We start from the raw sequence: 8,312 nt of genomic DNA, 5'->3' as shown, positions 1-8,312 counted from the left end.
GGGTTCTCAAGACCTTGCAGCATCGGGGTCCAGCGGGATGCGGACAGCAGCCCTCACCTCTTCAGCCTCCCCCGTGAACCTAATACGGGACTGTTCAAGGACACAGCCGAAGCCAGGTGAAAACTTGGTGTATTCCATCTCCCATGGCTCCCATGGCAAGTTCCTACACACGGGGTGGCCAAAACAAGAGATTTACTTTCTCTACAGTTCTGGTGGCTAGAAACCCGAAATCGAGGTGTCAGCAAGGCTGTGCTCCCTCCCAAGGATCTAGAGAAGGATCCCTCCTTGCCTCTTAGCTTCTCTGGTTGCCAAGAACCTTTGACTTGAAGGCCAATCCCTCCAGCCTCTGCCTCATCACCACACGGGGCTCTCCTGACCTTCCCTGTGGACGTGTCCAATGTCCCCTCTTGTTATAAAGACACCCGCGGTTGGATTAGGACCACCACCATGACCTCCTCTTACTTCGGTTATATTTGCAAAAACTCTAGGCCCAAGGAAAGTCACGTTCACAGGTACCAGGGGTTAGTTTCTGAACTTACCTTTGTGAGGGACACAGTTTCTTCTAGTCCCTTATCTGCCTAAGCCTAGTTTTCTTATCTTTAAGATAACACCACCCCCGACATCCCTTCCCCACTCCCCACCAGGAGGAAAGGGTGAAAGCAAGAAGGTAGAGCCCAGATACTTCCTGGCACAGATTTCTCAACCTTTTTCCGGCAAAACCCACAAGACTTTCTTGCAGGAATAACTGCGGGTCCACCAGCTGCTTCTCCTCCTTCCGTCTTTCTCTCTCCTGAAAATGTATCAGAGCGAGAGTACACACTAGACAAAGCCTGGAATTGGTGCTTACTTCTATATTTTTTTAATTAAGGAATCATTGGTAAACTTGGCCACTTTGCAAGGAATGACAATTTTCTTTGAAACATGGATTGTCCTGAAACAATCCAGAACCATCCGTTGGGGTAGAGCACAGAGTTATTCAACAAACGTCCGGCCGCCCCACCTTCCACGGGCCCACGGCAGCAGAGCGGTTCCTTGAGGACTCAGGTCTGGAGTTGGGCGGTCGGCCGAATCCCAACTCCCCGTGAGTCGGCCCCACCGCGGCGGGCCGGTCCCGTCAGCCATCTGAGCCTCGGTCTCTCGCCCATGAAACACGAGCACCCACGTCGTGGCGTGGGGTCTGCTTGGGAGACAGGACGCACCTGCAGACACTGAGCGCCGACCCGTTTGCTGCTGGAGTTGGGCAATCCCTTCCCTGCCTGGTGGAGACCCCCACACGGAGCCCAAGGTGGAGGCCAGAGGTCTTCCGTTCAGTACTTGAAGGCCTTGCTCAAATCAACAAGAGGCCATTGGCCGAGTGTTTGCCGGGCCTTGGGGACCCCAAAAAGCCACCTGGGGTCAAGTCTCTGCAGAAGCTGGAGATCAGGGACTGGGATCTCGGAAGACTCTGAGCTGTGGTCAGAGCCGACACCCAGCTAAACAGAGGAAATGGCTCCCTGAGGGCCCCTCGTCTCCCAGACCTGCCTCCCTCCCCCACCGCTGCTCAGAGGGTACTGAGATTTCGGGGAGCTCTACAGTAGAAACCCTGTCCTGGGATTCCTAGTCGGGCCATGACTGCAAACATGTTTCTAACTCCAGTGAATTCAAACTGATTTGTTCTGAAAATGTCAGGGGAGGATTTGAGAATTCTAAGACTCCGGGTGGTTGGGAATTCAGACCAGCTGCCTTGGGCCTTCCGCGCCCCCCAGGGTCTCTCTGTGCCCAGTTGGCCTCCGAAGGTCCCCCGGCCCCCCAGGGTTCCTCTGCCCATATTCCCTGTTTTTAAAGCATGTTAGAGACAAAGCTGCTAACTTCTTCCTTCCTTCACTGCATTCTCCTCCCTCGCATTCCTAAAATGCTCTCTGCATCTCCGTGGCCCGCACTGCTTCTGTTGACACTGCACGAAATTGGAGGCTTTGGGGAAAACTGATAAGAACAGACAAACAGACGCACGAAGGAGAGAGGAGCGAACATCTTGATCGGACGTTGACGCGTGGCCGGTGGGAAATGGTCCCGGAGCACAGGGCGCGTGACCCGGAGTCGCAGCTGCGCCGTTGCCGACCTCCTCCTTCCGTACCATTCATTCGGCGTCTCGGTGTCCCGATCTTTCCTGCGTGGTCCGGTCCACTTCATTAGCCGCGTGTGGCTTTCTCCATGCGGGCAGGGCTGGGTCTTGTTTTGTTGGTGAGGGAGTTTGTTCCCTTTTATGGAAAAAAAAGTTTTTCTCACGCGGTAGATGGGAAAGAGAACAGACACAGTAAAAAACAAGTTTCTGAGCACGGAGAGAGGCGGGAGCCCGTTTCAAGTTGGTTTCCATACAGTGACTCCCCCCCATCATCCCGGACAGGGAGGCACAAGAGGAAACTTGTCCTCTCAGGAAGGGAACAGCTCGGCTGGCTTTTTGCACCTAGGAACATGGCCACTGCTGCTTTCTCCCTGGAGGTGTCTGGCCTACTGAGCCCTGGTCAGTGACCAGGGAACTGACACAGGAGTCCCCCAAAGGTACAGGAAGGGCCTCTGCCTCCGAGTGCCCAAGTGCCCCCTTAGTGGGGTGGTGTCCCTCACAGCCACGGATTCCTAGCAGTAACAGGCACCTTCTAGGGGCCCAGGCAGGTTCTGGAAACTGCCTTCTGCTCCTCACTGACCAGTGTTAAACCAGAGATGCTGATGGTTTTTGTCCGTATTCCTGATTTCAGAATCAAAGAACTGACAGGCTAGATCCTCAGCTCCGGTATCCCCACACGCTACAGCTTCTCTGCCCCACCCCCCAAGACCTTGAAGTCCCCTCCTCAGTAAAGACTTTCCAGGGCTCAAGCAATCGTGGGAAAACCTGACCCCTCACCCCCTTTCCCTCCCTCTCTGCGCACTCCCCTTCTGTGGGTGCAGACATGCCTCCCTGAAGAGGTCCTCTAGAAAATGTCCCCCCGGAAACAGACCCCTCTGAAGCCTCCAGGGGCTCCAAAGCCTGGCTTTTAAAGCTCTCCAAAAACTGGAGGCCGGTAATCTAACACTCCTTTCTGATAAGAGCCCCTGCCCTGTCCTTTGCCCAAATACAATGGTCCTCATTAGCTTTCAGTTGGGGCTTTGAACTCCACACAAAACCCTGGCCTCCCCGCCCTGCCCTGCCTGCCCACTGGAGCCCGCCTGGGGCCCCGCTGCCCAGTCAGCATTTCCTTTGTTGCCGCCTCTGAAGGTGTTTATAATGGAGTCTTTTTTCTGCCCCATACGCAGCCCCATAGGTGAAATCTCAGCCGAGTACGATGTTCTGCTTTCCAAACACCAATGTCTGAGACGAGGTTAAGCCGCTTTCAAGCAGGACCAGGTTCTAGCGGTCGGGAGGGGACAGGTGAGCTGGGTGGAGGGCCCACGAGCACTTTGAAAGGCCAGTGGGAAAGAGGCTGGGAAAGGGGGCCACCGGCACCGTTTCTCCCTCTGGCCCCAACCTACAAGCTACAGGCCGTGTTCTAAAAAATCACCAGGAAGTTGCATGACTCACAGGTAAAATACCCTTGTCCCTCAGAAGCCGGGCGTAGATGTCCTGGGGGTCCCATTCAGCCACAGAATTTGATTTGTCCTTGGACTTGCTGGCCTCTCTCACTCATGAAGTCATTGTGCCTGCCAAGTCCCAGAAGGGGGGTGGTGTGGCTCCAGGGGGAAGAGGGGCCAGACAGGGTGCCCCCTCCCCTCTAGACTCGGGGAACACGGGGAAGGCGTGCAGGATGGGGACCGCTTTCAGTTAAGGCTCACCCTTCCCCGCCTGGGCCCCCCCACCCGCAGGCCTCGGCTTTCCCTCCCCTATCCCTTGTGCTCTCTCCTCGCTCCCTGCAGCCTGGCCCCGGGGGGCCGGTTTGCTCAGTGCAGTAGAGGAGCAGCAGGTGCATGGCCCTGCCCCAGGCAGCGGAGGGACAGCAGGCACTAGGAGCGTTGCCTCCGTGGACATTTCCTCCTCGGTGAGGCGCAGCACTGAGGCCCTAGGGCAGCTCGAAAGGTCTCCTGTGCACGCGTGTGCATTTTTTAAAAGAAATTCTTGAGAACCCAAATGTGTACCTACCTGATAGACTTTCAGGCCGCGCCATGGGGCGTGATGACATCACGTGAGAGCATGATGACGTCATGTGGGGCTTGATGGGGTCGGGTAAGGGGTGCGATGACATCGCACAGTTTCCAAGAAGATACTCCGAGGCCCGCCGCTCCATAACACGCTCTCCTCAGCTGTCCCTGGGTTTCCCCACCGCTCCCCCCACCCACCGCACACCCCCCTACATCCCCACCCCCCACGCCCATGCCCCCGCCACCACAGACATTGCAAAGCCCCAGGCCTTACCTGATGCTTCTTAGGTCGGCGCTACCCCAGCTTCCTCGGCAGAGGAGGCGAGAGCATTGGAGTGGCTGCCTGTAAGTCTGTGCGCTGTCCCAGCTGGGACCGCCAGGTTCTGCGAACCCCCAGATTCCCAAGCCCCGGATCGGCACACAGCTGAGGAGGCACCCCTCCCCATGGCCTGGGTTGGGGGGCACCACGTACTGGTCTAATCAGTGCAACCAGCCCCACGAAGAACTCTTCAGAACTCGCGGAGCCCCCCTCCACCCATCGAACCGACCCAGTGCCCTCCCTGAGCTCCCGTCCAAGCCAGTAAGCGTCCTGTAGCGACAGGACCGTGCTGGAGGCCGCTGGGACATCCCGGGTCTCCTCCGGAGCGCACCTGCTATAGTGACGGCAAACCCGGGCCTGGGAGGAAGACCTGGGCCACGACCCAATTAAATTCTCCACAGCAGACTTTCTCTATTCTATAGTAGAAAAGTACATACAATGTGTGTGTAACACGTATTTCCTAAGTGAAGGCTTATCCTCCTGTATACGGGCAACATTTCAGCAAGTCGTTATCCCAAAACGCAAGGGTCCCTGCAGGGATCATGGAGCATAATTTAAAGCGTGGCAGGGCCTCACGGGGACATCTTACGAGAGGTCAGACCCGGGCAGCCGCCGTCCTCTATCAGCAGGGCCCAATCTGCCCACGGAGCTAAGCACACCCAAGCCTCGCCCTAGAGCCCGGCACGTGGGCGTCCGGAGCTGAGCTGGTCCCTCCAGCTACAGATTGTTCCAGCTTTTTCCTCCTCCTCTCCCTGCCCCCTGCGGCCCAATAGCCTGAACTTGAGAACGTCACAGGGAAAGACCCTGAGAGCAACAGCCTTGCCCGTCGTCTCCCAAGTCCTCAGCAGCATCACCAGAGCAGCAGGCGGCCCCCGGAGGCCCCGTGCCCTACCAGCCTGCACCCTGGGCAGCGCCCATCGCCCCAGGGCTGGGGACTCGTCTGGGTCAGTGGTTCTCAGCCAGGGTGATTTGGGCCATCCCAGGGCAAGGAGGCTGCTCTCGGCATTTGAGGGGAGGCAGGGATGCTGCTGAGGGTCCCACAGCGCAGAGGCTCGCCCCCTGCAGCACAAAATGATCTGTTCTGGCTGCGGAGACCAGGCGAGGTGGACACGCTGGATCCCAAAGGGAACCACGTCAGGTCAGGCGTCGGGCTCGGACCGTGGATCCGGGATTCTGAGAGCCCCGGTGCCTGGGGGGCTGGGGGCAGAGCCTCCCAGCCGCTGGTCTGCCGGAGAGGTGAGAAGCGTGGGCTACTGCTGCAGTTGGCAGGGCTCTTTCCACCCCTTCCTCTCTGAGACATAAAACCTCCTGCTTCCACAGCTTTAAATTAGGAATATTTGGTGGCATGATCATGTATGTTTAAAACCAAACAGAAATTTCCTGTTCCCCGGCGCAAAATAAAATTCAACTTTATAAAAGGGCCTGTGAAATCTCATAATCAAGCCCATTAGCCAAGCAAAATGCTTCACTTTGATTCTGTGGTGTTTAGCTTTCTTTTCTTAGCACTGCCTCATTAGCCCGCTTCTCCAGCCTGCTTCTCAAAATTGCTTAAAAAGAAAACACACGACTTGAAAGGACAAGATACGAGGGAAACACCCCTCCCCCTTCCAACGTGGAGGCTTTGGGGGAGCGGGAAGGTGGGGGCACCGGGAAAGGCCACATGGCCCCAGACTCCCCGGCTTGCCCCAGAGCTGGGGATCTTCTCCTGCATTTTTGCTCCCTGGCCTCATGGCTGGCCTCGCTAATTTCCAGCTCTTTGCTGCTTCAGAAGACCAGATTTTCTTGATTAATAACAAAAGGTTTTGTTGGGCTCGGAGCTGTTTCCCACCATCTCTATGCAAACCCCGGCAACACAAACTGTGTACATTAGCATTTCAAGGCACTTCCTACTAGGGATGGCCAGAAAAGCCCCTCTTGGTGGGTAAAATCCATTTTGTCCTCTCTTGTGACATCTGTTCGAACTTTTAAAGCCAGAAAGGAAACTAGATAATGCCAGAGCCTTTGATTTACAGCCCCGGCCCTTCGCACGCCGCGCCCTCTCCAAGCACCTGCCCTTCCAGGCCTCGCGCGTGTTCCCTGCACCTGGGGCGGGGGGGGTGGGGAACGACACACACGGATACGACTCTGGAAGACCTTCTGGGCTTCTTCAGACTTTTCCATGTCTTTTTCCCAATTTCTTAATGACCCCGCCAACGACTCCCAAAACTCCCAAAGCCACCAGCCTTAAAGCGCCACGTTTTTTCCGGAGAAAATATAAATGTTGATGGTGTTGATGGGTGCCCCTGCCCCTGAGCCGCTTGTCTCTTCCCCCCACCCCCCCCCCCCGACGCTGCGCAGGCTTTAGGGGCGGGAGGAAATGGAGCACACTCGCTCAGGCGGTTGAAATACGTCCACCGAGGTGGAGGAAAAGCCCCACAAGCGATGGGATAAAAAGGGAAAGACAGAAGCCCATCAGATGGCCGCCGCCTCCTCCCATCTGCGTCGTGAGCTCTGGGGTCCCTCACACTGGTCAGCCTCGAAACAAAGCTGAAGGCAGATTCCAGCCGGTTTCCCATTCACTATTCATTCAGGGGTCCGTCCGCTCCACACGCATTCAGCCAACTGCTGGGTTAAATCGGGGCCTTCACCCAGGATTGGCATGATAATGAAGCCACGGGCGCTGCTCTCTGCAAAGACCGCCTTTTCACCCCATGGAGGTCCGAAAATCATCTCATAACATCACAACATCTGTACAGGGCTCCTGCCTTTTGGAGCCTGGCATCGTCATCCTGCGTTCCAGCCTCCCAGGAGCTGGAAGCGTCCTGCTCCTTCCCCCGGCCTGACCTGCGGTCTGGAGGCTGAGTCTCCCCGAAATTGCTCTTTGGTCATTTCTGGGGTATTCGAGGTGGGCTGTAGAGGTCAAGCCTGGCCCTGGAAGTTGCTGTCCGAGAGCCTTATAATTAACTGGGTAAGGAAGTCATGCCAACAGCAGGGGTGCTTGGTGGGGGGACAGGGAGGAAGGAGAAGTTAGGAATGCATTTTGTTGAGATTCTAGCAAATGACATTTGCTCAACTAATAAGTATATCTGAACTTTATTTAAACTGGCCCAGGTCAATAAAATCTAAGGGGAACCGGTGAGGTTGGGGGGATCATAGACAGACTAGACCATCTGCAACTTATATGTGTTCTGCCTGATACAATGATTTCATTTAATTTGATTTGACATTTAAGAGGCTTTTTTGGAAGAGAAAATGAATATTTCTATATTCTATTTGCAAGAACCTCACCTGACTCCGCACACAGCCAAGAAGAATAAATGTCACATTCGTGGCAAACAGTCGTGGCCCTCTTGGAGGCGGCGCCTGGGGGCAGCAAGCCCAGGGCCCTCAGTGAATGTTCCAGGGGCCGATCTGAGGGCCCGCGCAGGCTCTGAGTGCTCTGGTTGATTTTTTTCGTTTTTTCCCTGTGTCCAAATTCAAGTGATGTCTTGGGGAGAATGTTCTTGACCACGTATGAGAGAGACAGAGGGTGGCTTGTGCAAACAGGCAGCCAGGAAGCCAGACTCACGGAGACACGAGGCCAACGTGACCCCAGCCCCTCACTGATGCCCCGTTCTCTCGTCAATACTTTTCAAAAACCCTTAGGTCAAGTTCGAACTGTTCGGACATCACAAGACCTGGAAATGCAGCTGTGGCAGATAACTTTCCTTCAGCCATCCTTGAAAGAAAAAAGCTATCTGCTTGCTGACCTCTGGGAGTCACAGGCTCAGGAGACAAGAAAACAGGAGGCAGAGGCCCCTTGGGGTGACAATACTCCTCTGGGCCTCTGCCCAGACCACAGGGATGAGATCCACAGGACGCGTCTCGGAAACATCTCCAAACCAGGCCCCCGCTCACCCCCCAGTCACCAGCTGGGCTCACCTGGGAA

At 55.8% G+C, this 8,312-nt stretch overlaps 1 long non-coding RNA gene across 1 annotated transcript; it reads right to left on the bottom strand.

Moving 5' to 3' along the window:
• Window positions 1–1,498: 1,498 nt before the first annotated feature.
• Window positions 1,499–4,242, bottom strand: LOC122915821. The gene is made up of 3 exons (XR_006386098.1): window positions 4,088–4,242; window positions 3,533–3,651; window positions 1,499–2,237 (listed from the first exon to the last, which is right to left on the bottom strand). It is a non-coding gene; the product is annotated as an uncharacterized LOC122915821 (long non-coding RNA).
• Between the last annotated feature and the right edge of the window lie 4,070 nt (window positions 4,243–8,312).

Source organism: Neovison vison, chromosome 8 (genome assembly GCF_020171115.1).
Source record: "Neovison vison isolate M4711 chromosome 8, ASM_NN_V1, whole genome shotgun sequence".
NCBI classification, from domain to species: domain Eukaryota; kingdom Metazoa; phylum Chordata; class Mammalia; order Carnivora; family Mustelidae; genus Neogale; species Neogale vison.
Note: the sequence above shows the minus strand (reverse complement) of the source record. Positions and strands in the feature narration are given on the sequence as shown.